Here is a 13135-nt window from a genome sequence, read left to right as displayed (position 1 = left end):
ACTGCAGAAAAAGAACGAGTGAACTTAGGAACCGAAGACGACCCTAAATTCGTATATGTAGGGGCTAACTTGGACTCTACACTCAATGCTCAACTTGTAAACTTTTTATTAATGAATAAAGATGTTTTCACTTGGTCATATGTTGATGTGCCCAGAATAGATCCTAATGTTGCGTGTCATAGACTAAATGTAAATCCTAATGCTAAGCCAGTTCGTCAACGACCTAGACGGTTATCTTTGAGATTTCAAAAAGCAATCAATGATGAGGTCGACAAACTGAAGCAAGTCGGTTTCATCAGAAAAGTAGATTATCCAGATTGGATCGCTAACATCGTTGCAGTTCCAAAGAAGAACGACACAGTTCGCCTCTGCGTCGACTTCACGAATGTCAATCAAGAAACGCTAAAGGATAGCTTCCCTTTACCTCGTATCGACCGACTCGTGGACCAGACCTGTGGCCATGAGCTCCTCTCTTTCATGGATGGGTACAGTGGATACAACCAAATCCCACTCACTAAAGAAGATCAAGAGAAAACATCATTCATCACAGAGCAAGGAATCTATTATTACAACGTTCTTCCATTCGGCCTTAAGAACGCTTTGAAAATATATCGTGTCCCACATCGACATATTCCGGGACATGTTTGGTGACACCATGGAAGTGCCTACATCGAATTTACATGGTCGTCAAAAATAAGAAAGCCGGAAGACCACCTCAATCATCTCGTGAAAGTTCTCCAGTCAAGGCGTCGAACTTCGAATGAAGCTTAATCCATAAAAGTGCCTTTTTGAGCCGCCCTCCGGAAGTTCCTGGATACCAAGTATCACAAAGAGGGATCAAGGTAATCCAGACCAAACCGAAGCGTTCTTGGACATGCCCGACCCCGGACAAAGAAGTAAATTCGGTTGTCGAATGGTAGCAAAGATTCAACCGATTCATATCAAGGGCATCAGACAAATGCCGATCGTTCTTGCAACTTCTTAAAAAGGGTGAGCAGTTCTCGTGAAACGATCAGTGCCACCAAGCGTTCTCCACCCTCAAGGAGTACCTGACTACACCTCCCGTCCTGGCAAAACCAAAGGATGGCAAAACGCTGGGGCTATATTTAGCAATATCAGACTTTTCCATTAGCTCGTTTATTTTCAAAGAGGAAAATAACTAAGAAAAACCGATCTATTTTACAAGTAAGACGCTCACTTCAGTTGAAAAGAATTATTCGTACATTGAAAGAGCAGTACTCGCATTGTTATACTCAGCAAGAAAATTCAGGCCCTACTTTCAAGCGCATCCAATCAACATGCTCACCGATTTTCCCTTGAAGAAAATTCTTCACAAGGAAAACAAGACACTTGCATGGTAAAGATATGATAATAAGAACTCGGAGAACACCACATGGAGTTTGTCCCTCGCGACTTCGAGAAAGGTCGTCATTGGTAGATTTCCCAAAGATATTTCCGGTCGATGACCCAAATTGGGAACCGTAAACAGATCGCACCCACAAAGGAAAGTACCAAGTCAAGATGGTCTCTCTTTGTCGATGGTTCTAGTAACCCCTGCAGGCAAGTGGAATCGAGTCGCCTTTAGTATCCCCGAGATGGAGCTATGGTACAGAAATCGGCCAGATCGACGCTCAGCCACCTCCAACAATGAGGCGGAGTATTGCAGGCATTAATCATGGGACTCGAATGGGCTACTGCCTTGGTGTTAAGGAACTTCAAGTCTTTAGTGACTTCGCGAATCGGTTGTTCGCCGACAAAAAAAGAGTACACTACCCACGAAAGTAATCTTTTCTAAGTATCTCCAAGTCGCTTATCATTTACTACCTTCTTTTAAGAAAGCTACCATACACCCGCTTTTAGCGTGCCCGATAATTTAGCTTTACTTAGCCACTCAAACACCGAATCAGACTCCATAGACAACTACTCATTAAAGTAGTTAACCGACCGCCTATCAAGTGGAACCCTAGCAATCAACGATCAGGCGCTCTCCTCGACAATCGGTGAGTCAAACATGGATGCGTCCTATCATAGAATACATCCAACACGGCACGCTCCCAGAAGAGCGTATCAAGGCCAAGCAAATCCCATATCAGGCACGCCATTACTGCTTAGTCCATAACAAGTTATTCAGAAAATCTGCTAGTGGACCTACTTGGCGTATGCATTAGTCCTGAACAAAGGTCAATTAATCTTTGCGAGATCTGATTCATGGGGAGTGTGGAAACCATGCGGGAGGTCGCTCTTTGGCTCACAAAGCAATTTCCCAAGGATACTTTTGGCCTCGCATGTAAATTGATGTCGAAGCATACGTCCTCAAGTGTATAAAATGCCAAACATTTGGCCACAACATTATCCAACCAGCTCACGAGTTGATCAAGATCGCGGAGCCCATGGCCATTTCACATGTGGTATTTGGATGTCATGGGACCGTTCATCCCATTTAAAAGCATCGGTTTCCACTTCGCCTTAGCTGCAACCGACTATTTTAAAGTGGATCAAAGCAATTCCACTAGCGCGATGTCAAAGAGTCACATGTCGTAAAACTTCATCCGACTCACATCATCACCTAGATTTGGTTTGCCACACACACTAGTGAGGGATAATGGCTCCAGTTCCCAAGGGCAAAATGGTTAAAGAATTTCGCCAAGTAGAAGATCGCTCATGCATTTTCCACTCCCCAAGATATGTGAGTAATGGTTAAGCTGAAGCCAACAACAAAGCAATCTTAGAAAATTTGAAGAAAAAGATTGAAAAGAACAAAAGCCAATGACCGAATCAGTTAGAGAACATTTTGTGGGCTCATCGCACCACAGCTCGCTCTAGTATAGGCGAATATCCATTCTCCTTGTGTTATGGCACAGAAGCCGTTATTCCCACCGAACCGACAAATACTACAACTCGGGTCGAACTTCGTAGAGTCGTGGCACAATGACTGGCCCTAGCACGAAGTTGACTTGTTAGAAGAATGGCGCGGACCTAGCCGTCATCAGAGTCACATCTTATCAACAAATTCTAAAGAAATCCTACAACAAGCGAGTGCATCCTTGATCTTTTCAACACGACGATCTAGTTCTGAAAAAGACTCAAGATGACTCCAAACTAGCACTAACATGGAAGGCCCATACATAGTGGAACACGTTGTAGGTAATGAAGCCGCATTGGATCAAAACCCGGTAGGGAAATTATTGCCACTTTGGAACACTTACTTGTTGAAGAAGTTTTATCAATAAAACTACATTGTTGTATATTCCATGTTTTCATTTTTTGTAAATTCAAGTTTAATTTACGATGTTTGTTATTACAATCTACTCCATTTACTTGCATCGATAAGTCATGCAATTCGCACCGTAAGCACGACCAGTACATTTCCACTGTCTGAAGTTTCAACACTCTCAGTGAGCAATACGCTTTTATAAGCCAACACGCCTCCTCGGAGCGTAACGCTCTTTGAGCTTTGGGCTCCATAACCTCTCCGAGTCTCGCTAGTTCAAGACCTATATTCTAGGATCGACTCAGTGAGCAACACGCTTTCATAAGCCAACACGCTCCGCGGACCAAAATGCTCTCGGTCAAGCAACACGCCATAAGCCAACATGCTCTCCGGAGCGTAACGCCTTTGAGCTTATAGTCTCCATCGCCTCCGAAGTCCTCGCTAGTTGAGGACCTATACTTCTGGGATCGACTCAGAGAATGCTCTCGAGCATCACACTTTCATAAAGCCAACACGCCTCCGCGGAGCGTAACGCCTCGCTAAGAACACACTTTCATAAGCCAACACGCCTCCGCGGAGCGTAATCGCTCTCGAGCCGCGCGGGCTCCATAGCCTCTCCGAAGTCTCGCTAGTTGAGGACCTATATTTCTAGGATCGACTCAGCGAGAACGCTCTCACTGAATAATACGCTTTCATAAGCTACCACGCTCCCCGTCAGTAGCACACTCTCTTGAGCTTACAGGCTCCATAGCCTTTCCAAGCCTCACTAGTTGAGGATCTATACTTCTAAGATCGACTCAAAGAGAATGCTCCCAGTGAGCAATACGCTTTCTTAAGCTAACACGCTCTCCGTAAGCAGCACGCTCTCTCGAGCTCACAGGCTCCAGCGCCTCCCCAATTTAGCCAGTTGAAAGCCCTTAATTTTAGGGTCAGATCAACGAGAACGCTCTCAGTGAGTCTTACGCCATAACATACTAGTACGCTCACCTAAGCTACCAGACTTCACAGTCTATATGGTTATTGCATACGAGCAACTCACATATCAAAACGTTGCCAACCTCTTTATACTATATTTATTTGTGGTCAGCCCACAAAACAAAATGATATTTATGACCCAAACGCTTCCTTAAGCTAGGTCCCATGCTCCTTAGCCACTTCACACCATGAGCATAATAAACAGAATACTGGCTACAAGTAATCAAGCAAAAACATGCATTCCATACAATTTACCAATGGAACTGCCTGACTAATGCCAGGAAACCAGTTCAAAAATCCACCAATCTGCTGGGTTTACCCAGGAAATCCAGATCAGTAGCTCGTACAATCTTAGCAAAATATCGAACTGCCACTTTCGTGGAAACCAGGTTCAGATCTAAGTGGCGAACCGCCGCTTTCGGACAAGCCCGAAAAACACAAAATTTATTGTTTAACTCTCACACGGAGAGGAGAATAGACAAAATGCTCATAAACTTTCAACAATTACAAAGACAAGAGTAGAAACCACCATCAAGGACCAGCCACAACATGCTTTTCTTTCGAGGTAAAAGACTAGTCGAGGGAGTGTGCTGGCGCAGCCAAAGACCACACGATAATTGCATTACCCCGCCCCCGCCATCATCGCTTTTTCACCGGGTGATATTTTCATCCGATTCGCATATTGGGCACATGCCATGGTATACGATCCCAGACTTTGTGTGCCACCGACATTGTTTGGCATACTTTCGGCGCCGGCTAGCTTCCTAGCAGATCACTATCATGCGTTAACTAGCACAGCGTTTCGTCAACAAAGATCCTAATATTTCTTGGTCATCACTTCCGTTTCTTTCTTGTCAACCCCCACGCATTTCGAATACATCCCTACCGACGGCGCGAAGTTAACATCAGTCTCAGCGTGTTGCACAACATTCTTCAATTTATCATACTCCGCAAGAAACTACAAGTACAATACTAAAGTTAAAGTTGCCCAATAAACAAAAAAAAACATATAACTAATCAACAATTACCAAGCAAGTACCCATATCCATGGTCCCCAACAGCATCTCCATATCTTCATCTTCAACTTCAGCCTTATCACCATCCAACACGATCCCTTTTAGAAGACTGGTCGCTATGGGTGCTGAGTGGAAGCTGCCAGCAGAACGTTTCACAGCACGCTTTTTCCCCGTCTTCCCCATATAGAAGAATTCAGTCCCCACATCCCTGACACGCTGGGGCGAATTCTCCCGAGTGACGTGGTGGCCTTGACCCTGGTCGCTACAGTCTTCATCAGCCAGATCGATCTCATTCATCTGCCGAGGCGACCTGAATACAATGCCACCAGTCGAGCGACCTGAATTCCTGGGTCGCTTATTACCCTTACTTTCTGAAGCAACAATTTTTCTCTTACCACGGTCACCATGCACATGAGCATGAAACTTCATTTCTTCCATTATAAGAGGGGAGGTTTCCCTCACACTCCCTTCCCCCTTACTGTATTTGCGGCACCTGGCCATAGAGAAATCTACAAGCAAAGCTGACATTACGTGAGTTATCAACCAAGACACAGGTTTCTATTCAAAAGGTATAAGCAAAAACGAAAACAAACGTACCTGAGTAAGCAGCAAAGAAAATGGCGCACAACAGTTTGGAGAAGACGAGAGGCAGCAAGAAGAAGAGCAAATGTTTTTGGTCTTCTAGGAACAGTTCTACTTTCTCTCAAATAACATATCTTCCCTAGAAATGCCATAATTACATCGAGACGCCAAACGTCAGGCCACCTGGCAGCCATCATTGCACATCTCTAACCGCTCAATTTCCTACATGTGTCGCGCACATGCAGAAATACTTCAGCTCTCCAGAATAAAGGGAACAACATACGTCCTACTATATCCGCAGTTCGTAACGAGTCACTAACTCTCGTTACACGCGGCCCACTATGCTAAGGACAAATTAAAGGCAGGACGCTCACTCAAGATCACAGGTTACTTAAAATCAACTACTGTTACAAGGACTCATCTACGCAACTACACAAATATAGCAATATCACCACTAATACATTCAACCATGCAAGAGTTACACAAAGCAGAGAAGCAAGCAGCAAAAATAGATTATAAGCAAAAGATGAACTGGTTGGACAAACCCATACCATTAGTTAAGATTTTATTTGGGCCGAAGTCTACTCAGAAATCCAATTTCGGCTAACCACCATTCAAGATCATATTGGCACCCTGCACAATACGAGCCAAGTCGTTCAACATGTCAGTAAATAGAAACAAGAAAAATGAACTACCCAGGTTACCCCGGGAAACCAGCTCTATTGTATCACAACTTACAAACATTAAAATCAACAAACCAATCTCACAACTTCGCCAGCTCCAGGAAGGACAACCAAATCTCCAGCCACCGAAGTCTTCAACTTCAAAGATCCCTCTCCCTCGACCACAATCGGGACACACCATCCACATCTAGACTCACAAGTACATCAGACACAACAACTTCAGTTCGAGATGCAACAACTTCTTGGGCAACGACTGTAGAAGTAGGAACATCACTCGCACCTCCCTATACCTGTACCACTGAGGTACAAGGATCCCCGCGCTCATGCTCGTCTTTCAAGGCATTGTAAGCGGCCTCCAGATCAACAAACTCAAAGATCCGAGCGTCATAAGCTTTCAGAGCATCCCGAGCAACCCCTTTGTCGCGGTATGCATCTCATTCAACCTATTTAATTTCCACGATGAGAGTGATGAATGTTTTCTTCAAGACTTGTAGTTTCAAACCAGTTCATCCACCTTAGTATCCTTCAGTAGCTTCGCCAAACTAAGAGCTTGATGCGTTTTCTTCATCTCCTCAAGCTCCTCGCGTTCCATACCAGCGACGTCCTGAACGTTCTTCAACTCGTCTGTCAACTTCACCACAGTCTCTCTATCTAACTCAGCGAACTAGAGAATCTCCTTCAGTTTCTGAAATCCACTTACAAGCTGCAATCGCACACATATACTAGCAATCAGTTCATAGCAGTTCTCATAAACAAACAAACTAAATCGGGACAGTTTCACGTACCAGACATTGCGCGATCTCCATCCGCTTCAGGTTATCAGCTAGCCCCTTGGCATCTAGCTCCTTACGGTTGCCATCCAGAGCTATATGTTCAAGCAAACAAGTCGCTACCTTACTTGACCTGAAGCTGTAATCAGTTCGCCTCACAGTCCGCTGCACCCCCTGGTCATCCAAGTACACTAGCTGCAACTCTAAGTCATCAACAGTCATAGGCGACTTCCCGCTAGCCTTACTTGGACCCTTCGCCTTCGCCAGCGGGCTAGGCTCTCGTAACATAGGGAACGAACTCGGTTTAGCCCCAAAAGTTGCCAAGTCCAAAACTTGTTCCGGTCTCGACCGAGTATTGTGAGTGGCTGTAACGCCAACTCAACCACCACCAAAGCCGCCCCCCATGCTGGAATTGTCCCCAAGCACGTGCTTCGCAGCTTTGGCAGCCTTTGTAGCGTCATGCTCTGACGCGTCTGTTTTCCTCTTCAGCGAGCTGCTCCGCTGCACGAGGGTTGAAAACTACCCTCTCCAGTTCCACAGGCGCGTCAACCGACCCCCCCCCCCTTCAGGATGCCACCCCGACGTACCAACCCCAGAGGCACCAGCACCTCTAGAGGGTCGTTTATCACCACCGCAACCTCGGTTCCTATCTTCCATAGTTATCAGATCGCTATTTCGTTTATCCATCACTTCTTCACTCGCTTGACCCCGTGCCCTTTTCTTCTGAACTCTCCTTTTCTCCCTGATCACCGGACCTCCTTTTTCCACGAAGAAATGAGTAACTTCTGGCAGTTTCGCTCGCTTCTCAGACCGAGTCAACCTCGCCAAACTTCTCTATTTCCTTCCGACGGGTTCGCTTTTGGCAGCCAGACTCGCAAGCACAACACAAACACATGTAGATCAGAATGATAATAACCGAGCAATCAAAATTATAAACAAATGCACTCCACCCACCGGAGATGTTGCAAATCCTAGTTTGCAACCTACATCCTCTAGCACAATAGTTTCTAACTAACAGCAACGACCTCTTCTTCCAAGCCTCATTGCTTACACCATCCATAACACTAGAATGCCCACTCAAATTTTGCAAGCTAAAGTTGAAATTGCGAGATCGCTTGACAACAAAATGTTCCATAATATCAGATACCCCTATGTGGTATTCACCACTAGCATTCAATAAATCGGATACCCTGAACAGCCGCCAGGTGTTACCAACAAACTGACAAGGGGATTTCCAACATTCAGCTAAAAAATCGCAAACCAGCTTCGAGAACGGTATTCGCATATGCGCTCTCAGTTGACCCTTGCAGATTATAATCCCACCGTTTGGAGGGTTATATTCCTCACTCCGCACATTTTCACGCGGTTCGGGTTCGTATATCTTTAGGTCGGGTATATCTATCCCGTAAGTTGCCCTCAGTTCGGGGAACGCACTCACTGCATGACGATCCACCGTCCTAGGGGGCAACCCACTTGAAGATGACCCTTCATCACGACCTGACGTGCTAGCCACAGCACCAACATAGCCAGATCGTATACTACCTTCATCTTCCCTAACATCAACCTCACCATGCTCAGACCGACTGCCAAGACTCACCGACTCTTCCTTATCTTCCTCATACTCACCACAGCTTAAAGAGACCTCTCGAACCTCTTCAGATCGAGTATCATCAGAGTCAGACATTTTTTACGTTTTCTTCTTATCAAATATCCAAACTTAAACAATAAAACCTAACACCGACCTACCTAATAAACACACTGCACTTGAACAAGAAGAAAGAAAACTGAAAATGGAAAGGCAACGGTAGCAGAAACACTCACTTGAGAAATCCTAGCTTGTGATTTTGCTGAAGAAGAATTGAAAACAGAAAGTAACTTTTCAGTTGTCCCAAATTTGATTTTGTGCAATCGCCCGTTCAGTTACCAAGAAGTTATGATTACAGCCTACGCCCTAGCCCACACACGTGTCTCAAGGACCTGTCTTTTCAAGATTCTGAAAAATGCAGCAACATGTTTCCTTACCAACTGCTATGATTCTGTCACGCGCAAACCACGTGCCAAGTTTCACTTCTCGTCAAGACGTCATACAACACGACTCGAGCTCTACGGTGTGCCAGTCGGGTTCATTCACACCAGCCCGCTCTTCCACTCATGCTCAACACGCACTGCCGTTTTCTCTCAGCAAATCGCTTAAATGTACAACACAATCTACTGAGAAGGGGCTGTGTAAGGAAGTAATATTCTCATTAAGGAATATTAAGCACGCGTTAAGCATAAGCAGAGATCGTAACGAACTCATGTCATTGACCTCCAAGATCGAGTTGTGAATATCTTGCTTCATGTAGGTGGGACACTTCAGCTCGCTCAATAATACATCAAGACAAACGAGCGACCTAAGGCAGAACGCTTCAAATAAAGACACCATCTCTAATCCAGATGTAATCATCACTAGAGCCTTACCTGTACTTCCAATCACCGTGAAATATGAACTACTACACCTACTCCCAATGATTACAGAATTCCTACCAAAACCAACCTAACACACATTCATGATCTCCACCCTACATATGTACATGTTAGTACACGTGTCTAATGGATCAACACCCTTCCCACCTATAAATACCACCTACATGAACTACGTGAGACCTGATTGTTCTCTCCCCCCAGAATCAAGAGAAGATACATAGGTAGCTCGCTCCTTAGCTTAACTTCGGTCTTTCCTAAATCCAATCCCATTCCTCCTCCTCCTTTGTATATAAAGGAAAACACACCTTTACAAGTCCTATTTTTTTAGTTTTCTATGTGTTTTGCTAGCTAAATGCCTAAATCAATGTTGGTATATATATGTTCTATGAATGGGTTGTTAATATTCATTTATTTGCTGTATATATATTAAGGCTATATATGTATATGTTGAATAATAATGTGGCTTGTTGGGTTTTGAAGTTTGATAAATGGGTTTTTTTTATGTTGAGTTTGTTGGGTTAACGAAATGTAATTTATTAAGGCTAATGAAATTTTTGTTGGGTTTCTTTCATCTCTAATGAGATTGATTAGTACGTGATGGGTCTTGATCAATATCTTTTGCTACATCTCTGTTTTTATTTTTAAATTGCTTGTGGGTTTATTTTCTCTTGTTTGGTTAACTATTACCTACGTTTCTGATGATGCACTAGCTAATTGGCCCGGCTATTGCCGGGCTTACTACATTAATAGTGGATGATCTTTGTATTTCAATCATTGTTCTCACTGGAAAATAATCCATATATTGTTCACTTCTATGTATTTTTAGAGATAAATCACATTACCCAAATACCAATATTAGAACTTAGTAGCCATCATCCACATCCTCATAATATTCTTTATAAATTGGATCTTCACCATGGGCTGATAATTGCCAACTGTATCCAGTATTTAAGTTAAGTTAAGACGATATTTTATTTTACTTTTCCTAATCCAGTTAGCATTCATCTGTAGTGGTACCCCCTAATCCATAAATCGGGCAGGAAAAATGTTGATTGTTGATCTGTATCATTCATGTGGAGTAACAAAAGTACTTTCGGGAAGTGTAGCATGTGTGTACCTTTGTAATAGTGGAAGACCACATTCTCAAGCATGTCTTAAAGATATTGTTGGGCAACGGAATAATATTGAAAAGAATTTTACAATTAGAGAACACTGTAAACACGATTATATTAATAGCGAGTGCTAATAGATTTCAACATCATTCTCACTTGTTACCAAAGATTAATAGAAACGGAAACAAAGAAATGATGAATAAGAACTCCTAAATGTAAACTAAAATAAAAATCTCAATATCTCCATGTGCCCATACCCAGAGTCACCAACATCTTTTTAAGACCTTGATCTTAAATTTTGACATTATCTAGTATCTACCTCGAAATTCACCTGCACCACACAGTCTTAACTTAAGAAGTAGATATGATACCAAAAATGTCAGAGATAAAAATTCAGCAATAATCTTACAATGCAGCTTATATCTACCCCGTCGATTATTCCTATTGGATCAAGATTCATTTACAGTTCAGTGAGATCATCCTTGTTCTTATTTTTTGAGATCAACCTTATTCTTATTCCATTAGTCAGATAAAATCATAAATACAGTTTTACCACTACCTGTTTCCATCCTTAAGGCTTCACGCACTCGTAAGGAAGATGGATGCATGTTACGGGTTTCAAAGCACTTACAAATGAAAAGATGAGCCATTCATCATGGATTTTCATTAAGGAAATATTTAAAACAAAGAACCAAGGGTGATATGGATTGCATACGCCTTATTCTCGGCTTGAAGTGTGAAACACTTTCTGCTTTAATTTTGGGATGTGGGCAAGAATAATGATCCTGTAAATAAAATAAAGTAGAAAAGGCAAATCAGCAAACTTATTTACAGATACTTGTATCATAAAAAGAAATAACGAATAAAATCGATAAGAAAATTAAAAAAAATCTATATTCAACGTGAACTGTAAATTCCATATATAAATACTATACATCTACAAAGCCGAGATTGGCAACTGCAAAAGTTGTTATGGGCAACAATGCGATATCAAGGTACAAGAATGTATGGACATCTTTTACTACAAACAGTTAGCCAGAGCCAAAACTTTCAAATAACTTCAAAAGCGGGAATTTAGTAGAACTTCAATTCCTAATTACTGCCATAAATTGTAACAAAAGCCCAGGCAAGATGTATGTCCACTAGACTTCCATGTTGCCACTTCAATCTAACCCATAAATTTCAGGCACTTGGCATTCACATCTCCACTCCACGAATTTGTTTCATTGATGGCATTCTCTTGGCATTGATGACAACACAGTTACTTCATAGCAGAGCGCCCTGTATCTTCAAGCTCACCAATTCCTTCCCATCTCAACATCAAGAAAGATACACGAACTTTTCCATCGACTCAATAAAATCATACCAAGACTCGGTTAAATCATATGGATATTAAACAACAAATAAAGGATTGTGAGTAGCTCCATGCGCTTTCTGCAGCTGGATATGTGGTTCCAAGTAGTAAGGGATACCATAATGCTTGCCTGTTGCTTAGCAATAAGATGAAAGAATCGTGGAAGACATCCGCAACTCCTGAAACAGTTTATCCCACTCCTAATCGTTCTCCTATCGGAGGAAGAAGACAAAGCATACCAACATAATTTTCCATGGACAGAATAGAAATAGTCCAGTTCAATTCTCCTACAATGCTCACCGTTGAACTGTTAGAGTAAATACAAATTCCTCTGACAAACTCAAGTTTCCTATGATGTTGTCGCTCAGCGTAAGGTCCAACAACCAGTTGTAGCCTTGTAGCACCTAGGATAGCAGTATCCCTTTTGACCTTGTTAAACCACATTTTTCAATAGACTCTCGTATCAAGTCAAACAACATGAGATACACGGGAATCATTTGATACAGCCTCTTTGTTCTTTTTGTACCGCTCAATGTGCTTACGATACTCTTCTAGCTCTTTTTCTAATTTCTCAATGAACTAATCACTTGTGTGTTCAAGTGACTGCTCGTATTTAGATTTTTCCAATGCCTGCAACATTTTAGAATAGATAAATATGGGAAACAAATCATATAGGTTTAAGCTAACATATCACGACATAATCATATTGTGAAGTTTTTGTTCATACATAACTAATTATCATAAATATATGCACATATCGTATTACATGTAACCCTATATATATCCTAGAAAAGAACATATCTTTACAGTTTGTTAGATGGACAAATATAATCATCACAGTTTTCTTATTTAATCATTAATATCATTGTATTATGAAAGTGAAGTGAAGAACCAGAAAATACCGTACAACATATGGGGAACCATGGGAAGCAGAAGGTGCCTTATTCTTCGACAATGTATCTAGAG

This window comes from Coptis chinensis, chromosome 8 (genome assembly GCF_015680905.1).
Source record: "Coptis chinensis isolate HL-2020 chromosome 8, ASM1568090v1, whole genome shotgun sequence".
NCBI classification, from domain to species: Eukaryota; Viridiplantae; Streptophyta; class Magnoliopsida; order Ranunculales; family Ranunculaceae; genus Coptis; species Coptis chinensis.
Note: the sequence above shows the minus strand (reverse complement) of the source record.